At 48.1% G+C, this 7500-nt stretch overlaps 1 protein-coding gene across 1 annotated transcript in view; it reads left to right on the top strand.

The window, feature by feature from the left end:
• gsg1l (gsg1-like) overlaps positions 1-7500 on the top strand; it is a 50513-nt gene that overhangs the window by 36621 nt on the left and 6392 nt on the right. The gene's annotated exons all lie outside the window — the stretch shown is intronic.

Raw genomic sequence — 7500 nt, 5'->3', positions numbered from 1 at the left:
TTACTGTATTGTTTTAGGGATTCACCATAGTGAAGGCGTAGACTCAGGTTTTCCGGGTCTCTATGTTTTTGGTTGGACAGGAATCTCAATTTCTTTCTTAGGTTTTTGCATTCTTCATCAAAACATTTATCATTGTTGATCATTTTCTTCGGTTTTCTATTTGAACATTTTAGATTTGATAGGGAAGCTGAAAGGTCAAATATAATGTTAAGATTTTCAACTGGCAAGTTTACACCTTCACTATTACAGCGGGACATTTGGTCCAGGAAGTTGTCTAAAAGGGATTGAATGTGTTGTTGCCTAATTGTTTTCTCAGTAGGTTTCTACACTACATTTCTTCCATCTACAGCATTTCTTATTTTAATGTTACTCCGTTCCGTTGGCTTTGATGCCTCATGAGTATTACTCTGTTCAAGTAGACTGTGATTTTGCTGTGATCTGATTGGGGGGTGTCAGTGGGCTGACTGTGAACGCTCTGAGAGACTCTGGGTTGAGGTCAGTGATAAAGTAGTCTACAGTACTACTGCCAAGAGATGAGCTATAGGTGTACCTACCATAGGAGTCCCGTCGAAGCCTACCATTGACTATGTACATACCCAGCGTGTGACAGAGTTGCAGGAGTTGTGACCCGTTTCTGTTGGTTATGTTGTCATAGTTGTGCCTAGGGAGGCAGATGGGGGGGGGGGAATGGTGTCACCTCCAGGCAGGTGTTTGTCTCTCTTTGTGCTGAGGGTGTCAGGTTCTTGTCCAGTTCTGGCATTTAGGTCACCACAGACTAGTACATGTCCCTGGGCCTGGAAATAATTGATTTCCCCCTCCAGGATGGAGAAGCTGTCTTCATTAAAATATGGGGATTCTAGTGGGGGGATATAGGTAGCACACAGGAGGAAATGTTTCTCTGTTAAGCTCATTTCCTTTTGAATTTCTAGCCAAATGTAAAATGTTCCTGTTTTGTCTAATTTAATGGAGTGAGTTAGGTCTGCTCTATATCAGATTAGCATACCCCCTGAGTCCCTTCCCTGTTTCACACCTGGTAGTTTGGTGGATGGGACAACCAGCTCTCTGTAACCTAGAGGGCAACCAGTGGGTCTGTCTCCTCTATACCACCCACCTGGTAGTTTGGTGGATGGGACAACCAGCTCTCTGTAACCTAGAGGGCAACCAGTGGGTCCATCTCCTCTATACCACCCACCTGGTAGTTTGGTGGATGGGACAACCAGCTCTCTGTAACCTAGAGGGCAACCAGTGGGTCCATCTCCTCTATACCACCCACCTGGTAGTTTGGTGGATGGGACTACCAGCTCTCTGTAACCTAGAGGGCAACCAGTGGGTCCATCTCCTCTATACCACCCACCTGGTAGTTTGGTGGATGGGACAACCAGCTCTCTGTAACCTAGAGGGCAACCAGTGGGTCCATCTCCTCTATACCACCCACCTGGTAGTTTGGTGGATGGGACTACCAGCTCTCTGTAACCTAGAGGGTAACCAGTGGGTCCGTCTCCTCTATACCACCCACCTGGTAGTTTGGTGGATGGGACTACCAGCTCTCTGTAACCTAGAGGGTAACCAGTGGGTCCATCTCCTCTATACCACCCACCTGGTAGTTTGGTGGATGGGACTACCAGCTCTCTGTAACCTAGAGGGCAACCAGTGGGTCCATCTCCTCTATACCACCCACCTGGTAGTTTGGTGGATGGGACAACCAGCTCTCTGTAACCTAGAGGGCAACCAGTGGGTCCATCTCCTCTATACCACCCACCTGGTAGTTTGGTGGATGGGACAACCAGCTCTCTGTAACCTAGAGGGTAACCAGTGGGTCCATCTCCTCTATACCACCCACCTGGTAGTTTGGTGGATGGGACAACCAGCTCTCTGTAACCTAGAGGGCAACCAGTGGGTCCATCTCCTCTATACCACCCACCTGGTAGTTTGGTGGATGGGACAACCAGCTCTCTGTAACCTAGAGGGCAACCAGTGGGTCCATCTCCTCTATACCACCCACCTGGTAGTTTGGTGGATGGGACAACCAGCTCTCTGTAACCTAGAGGGTAACCAGTGGGTCCATCTCCTCTATACCATGTTCTTGTAGGATGAAAATGTCTGTATTTCTGATTTCTTTGGTGAAGTAAAGGTTCCTGCTCTTTAGGCCAAAGGCAGATGACCTCATGCCTTGGATATTCCAGGATGAGATAGTGAAGGCTGTGAGCTCCATAAAGTGTCCAATGTTGTTGGTTGTTTGGTTTGGCCTCATATCAGTAAGTGTGAGCAGATCCTGCTGAGCATCTGGTACACGCCATTGGCTTGGGCTAGTGTAAGAGTGGGGGTTGGGCCTGTTTGCCTGCTCACAGCCTGGGTGTATGTGTGACTTCCATGTTGAGGCACTCTTTGCGGGAGTGGGGGGCATGGGGTGGGCAGGAGGGGAATTGGTTTGATCTGATGGGACCTAAATGGGGTGTGGGCATGGTTGACTTGAAGGGGTGATGATTGGTGGTGGTGTGTATATGGCTGGTGGTGTTTTGGTCTGGGGGGGGGGTCCCCGCAGTTCTGGGAGAGTGTCTCGCTGGTCTGGGCGGGGTGTCTATTGATCTGTTGCTCCTGTGTGAAGTGTTGGGGCTGTGTTTGAGAGCGATGTCCTTTAGAGTCCTGGCGAAAGTGGGCACTGCTGCCTTGTATAGGTGGACCTAGTCATAGAGGCTGTTCAAGTCCAGGGTGGAGTGTTGGGCACTGCTGCCTTGTATAGGTGGACCTAGTCATAGAGGCTGTTCAAGTCCAGGGTGGAGTGTTGGGCCAGGAAAACATTTGGTTTTGAGGCACAGTCACTGGAAATATTTGCGTTTACCCGCTGTGTGGTAGTAGGGTGAAAGTCTTTTTGTGGTAGCAGATTGGAGATAACCACTTGTGCGTTGAGGAAAGTAGAATAAGAATTTTCAATCACTCCCTTCAGTGCTGTGGCCACGCTTTCCCGCTGTGTTCTCAGGTCTTTTGTGCTTGTGTGTATTATGTGGCTGGGTGAACCTAGTTGGTCCTCAGACAGAAGGTCTGGGGCGCGCTTAGTGAAGCTAGTTGGTCCTCTGACAGAAGGTCTAGGGTGCGCTGGGTGAACCTAGTTGGTCCTCAGACAGAAGGTCTGGGGCGCGCTGGGTGAACCTAGTTGGTCCTCAGACAGAAGGTCTAGGGTGCGTTGGGTGAACCTAGTAGGTCCTCAGACAGAAGGTCTAGGGTGCGCTGGGTGACCCTAGTTGGTCCTCAGACAGAAGGTCTGGGGCGCGCTGGGTGACCCTAGTTGGTCCTCAGACAGAAGGTCTGGGGCGCGCTGGGTGAACCTAGTTGGTCCTCAGACAGAAGGTCTGGGGCGCGCTGGGTGAACCTAGTTGGTCCTCAGACAGAAGGTCTAGGGCGTGCTGGGTGTATTATCATGTGGCTGGGTGAACCTAGTTGGTCCTCAGACAGAAGGTCTGGGGCGCGCTAGGTGAACCTAGTTGGTCCTCAGACAGAAGGTCTAGGGTGCGCTGGGTGACCCTAGTTGGTCCTCAGACAGAAGGTCTGGGGCGCGCTGGGTGAACCTAGTTGGTCCTCAGACAGAAGGTCTGGGGCACGCTGGGTGAACCTAGTTGGTCCTCAGACAGAAGGTCTGGGGCGCGCTGGGTGAACCTAGTTGGTGCTCAGACAGAAGATCTGGGGCGCGCTGGGTGTTTGGGCAACAGAGTTTAGACGCACTGTGTTTGGGAAAAAGTTTATTTTCTTGTATATATTTCCTGTTTGAGTCCATATGGAGTACAATCTGTGTCTTGTGTGTGTCCTCAGTGGGTGTGGGGGGATTGTCAGGAGGGCTATCAGGGTGGCTGACAGGGTGGCTGAGATCCCCTGGGCTTGGGGTTCTTCATTTGTCTGTTCCGTTGTGATTTTGACGTTATGGTCAGGGTCTGGTGTGGACTGTTCTGCTGGCTTCTCTGTGGGGGTGGCCACCTCTAGTAGGTTGTTCTCTGTCACACTCCATCCCCCTCAACCTCTCCTCCAGCAGTCTGATCCTCTCCTCTAGTGCTCTGTTCTTCCCCTGCTCTTGCTTTTTATCATGTTGAAGCTGTCTCACCACAGTCCAGAGTGCAGATATGTCTCTCTCCACCTCCAGCTCTCCGGGTCTGGTTGAGGGGTGTTGTTGTGCTGAACTGTTGTCTGGGTCTGTGCTGACTGGACTGTAATCACCTGCTGTTCCAGCTCCACCTGCCTTACCTCCAGCTGAGTGAATTTATCATTCATTTCAATGAGGGAGTAGTAATCTGTGCTGGGAGGTTGACTCTCCGCTGGGGGCTGCTTGTCTGTGGGGTTACATAATGAAGAGGTCTGGTCTGACCTGCTCGGGGTGGGGGTATCTTTCTCAAGGGAGAGCTTCTCCTGCTGAGCTAATTCTTTGATTAGGTGAACGTCTAGCTGAAAGTGTTTGGGGTTGCCCTGTTCCAGAGATTTATATTAGCTGACTCGTTGTCTAGTATCCTGAGTTCCCCCCTTAACAGAGGGTTAGTGTGTTAATATAACACTGTGTCATGCCAGGGGATGGTCTGGTTAATATAACACTGTGTCAGGGGATGGTCTGGTTAATATAACACTGTACCAGGGGATGGTCTGGTTAATATAACACTGTGTCATGCTGGTTAATATAACAGGGGGTGGTCTGGTTAATATAACAGGGGGATGGTCTGGTTAATATAACACTGTACCAGGGGATGGTCTGGTCTGGTCTGGTTAATATAACACTGTACCAGGGGATGGTCTGGTTAATATGTAACACTGTACCAGGGGATGGTCTGGTTAATATAACACTGTGTCATACCAGGGGATGGTCTGGTTAATATAACACTGTACCAGGGGATGGTCTGGTTAATATAACACTGTGCCAGGGGATGGTCTGGTTAATATAACACTGTACCAGGGGATGGTCTGGTTAATATAACACTGTACCAGGGGATGGTCTGGTTAATATAACACTGTGTCATACCAGGGGATGGTCTGGTTAATATAACACTGTGTCAGGGGATGGTCTGGTTAATATAACACTGTGTCTGGTTAATATAACACTGTGTCAGGGGATGGTCTGGTTAATATAACACTGTGTCACCAGGGGATGGTCTGGTTAATATAACACTGTGTCATACCAGGGGATGGTCTGGTTAATATAACACTGTGTACAGGGGATGGTCTGGTTAATATAACACTGTGGGGATGGTCTGGTTAATATAACACTGGGGGATGGTCTGGTTAATATAACACTGTGTCAGGGGATGGTCTGGTTAATATAACACTGTACCAGGGGATGGTCTGGTTAATATAACACTGTGTCATGCCAGGGGATGGTCTGGTGGTAATATAACACTGTGCCAGGGGTCTGGTTATATAACACTGGGTCTGTGTCATGTGGTCTAATATAACACTGTGTCAGGGGATGGTCTGGTGGTCTAATATAACACTGTGTCATGGTCCAGGGGGGATGGTCTGGTTAATATAACACTAACACTGTGCCATGACAGTGTCATATAGGGGGGGATGGTCTGGTTAATATAACACTGTACCAGGGGATGGTCTGGTTAATATAACACTGTACCAGGGGATGGTCTGGTTAATATAACACTGTGTCTGGTTAATATAACACTGTACCAGGGGGATGGTCTGGTTAATATAACACTGTACCAGGGGATGGTCTGGTTAATATAACACTGTGTCAGGGGATGGTCTGGTTAATATAACAGGGGGGATGGTCTGGTTAATATAACACTGTGTCAGGGGATGGTCTGGTTAATATAACACTGTACCAGGGGATGGTCTGGTTAATATAACACTGTACCAGGGGATGGTCTGGTTAATATAACACTGTACCAGGGGATGGTCTGGTTAATATAACACTGTACCAGGGGATGGTCTGGTTAATATAACACTGTACTGTGTCAGGGGATGGTCTGGTTAATATAACAGGGGATGGTCTGGTTAATATAACACTGTACCAGGGGATGGTCTGGTTAATATAACACTGTACCAGGGGATGGTCTGGTTAATATAACACTGTGTCAGGGGATGGTCTGGTTAATATAACACTGTACCAGGGGATGGTCTGGTTAATATAACACTGTACCAGGGGATGGTCTGGTTAATATAACACTGTACCAGGGGATGGTCTGGGGATTAATATAACACTGTGTGGTCTGGTTAATATAACACTGTGGGAGGGGATGGTCTGGTTAATATAACACTGTGTCACCAGGGGATGGTCTGGTTAATATAACACTGTACCAGGGGTCTGGTCTGGTTAATATAATATAACTGTGCCAGGGGATGGTCTGGGAATATAACACTGTACCAGGGGATGGTCTGGTTAATATAACACTGTGCCAGGGGATGGTCTGGTTAATATAACACTGTGGGGATGGTCTGGTTAATATAACACTGCCAGGGGATGGTCTGGTTAATATAACACTGTGTCTGGTTAATATAACCAGGGGATGGTCTGGTTAATATAACAATATAACACTGTACCAGGGGATGGTCTGGTTAATATAACACTGTGTACCAGGGGATGGTCTGGTTAATATAACACTGTACCAGGGGATGGTCTGGTTAATATAACACTGTGTCAGGGGATGGTCTGGTTAATATAGCACTGTGTCAGGGGATGGTCTGGTTAATATAACACTGTACCAGGGGATGGTCTGGTTAATATAACACTGTACCAGGGGATGGTCTGGTTAATATAACACTGTACCAGGGGATGGTCTGGTTAATATAAGGGGATGGTCTGGTTAATATAACACTGTACCAGGGGATGGTCTGGTTAATATAACACTGTACCAGGGGATGGTCTGGTTAATATAACACTGTACCAGGGGATGGTCTGGTTAATATAACACTGTGTCAGGGGATGGTCCAGGGGATGGTCTGGTTAATATAACACTGTGTGGTCTGGTTAATATAACACTGTGTCAGGGGATGGTCTGGTTAATATAACACTGTAGGGGATGGGATGGTCTGGGGGATGGTAATATAACACTGTGCCAGGGGATGGTCTGGTTAATATAACACTGTACCAGGGGGGATGGTCTGGTTAATATAACACTGTACCAGGGGATGGTCTGGTTAATATAACACTGTGTCCAGGGGATGGTCTGTTAATATAACACTGTACAGGGGATGGTCTGGTTAATATAACACTGTACCAGGGGATGGTCTGTGCCATGCCAGGGGATGGTCTGGTCTGGTTAATATAACACTGTGGGGATGGTCTGGTTAATATAACATGCCAGGGGATGGTCTGGTTAATATAACACTGGTCTGTCATAACACTGTACCAGGGGATGGTCTGGTTAATATAACCTGGTCTGTCATAACACTGTGTCATACAGGGGATGGTCTGGTTAATATAACACTGTGTCAATATAACACTGTGTCCAGGGGATGGTCTGGTTAATATAACACTGTGTCAGGGGATGGTCTGGTTAATATAACACTGTACCAGGG

Source organism: Oncorhynchus tshawytscha, unplaced genomic scaffold (genome assembly GCF_018296145.1).
Source record: "Oncorhynchus tshawytscha isolate Ot180627B unplaced genomic scaffold, Otsh_v2.0 Un_contig_3696_pilon_pilon, whole genome shotgun sequence".
NCBI lineage: Eukaryota > Metazoa > Chordata > Actinopteri > Salmoniformes > Salmonidae > Oncorhynchus > Oncorhynchus tshawytscha.
This window is presented reverse-complemented; position numbering and strand designations above follow the sequence as displayed.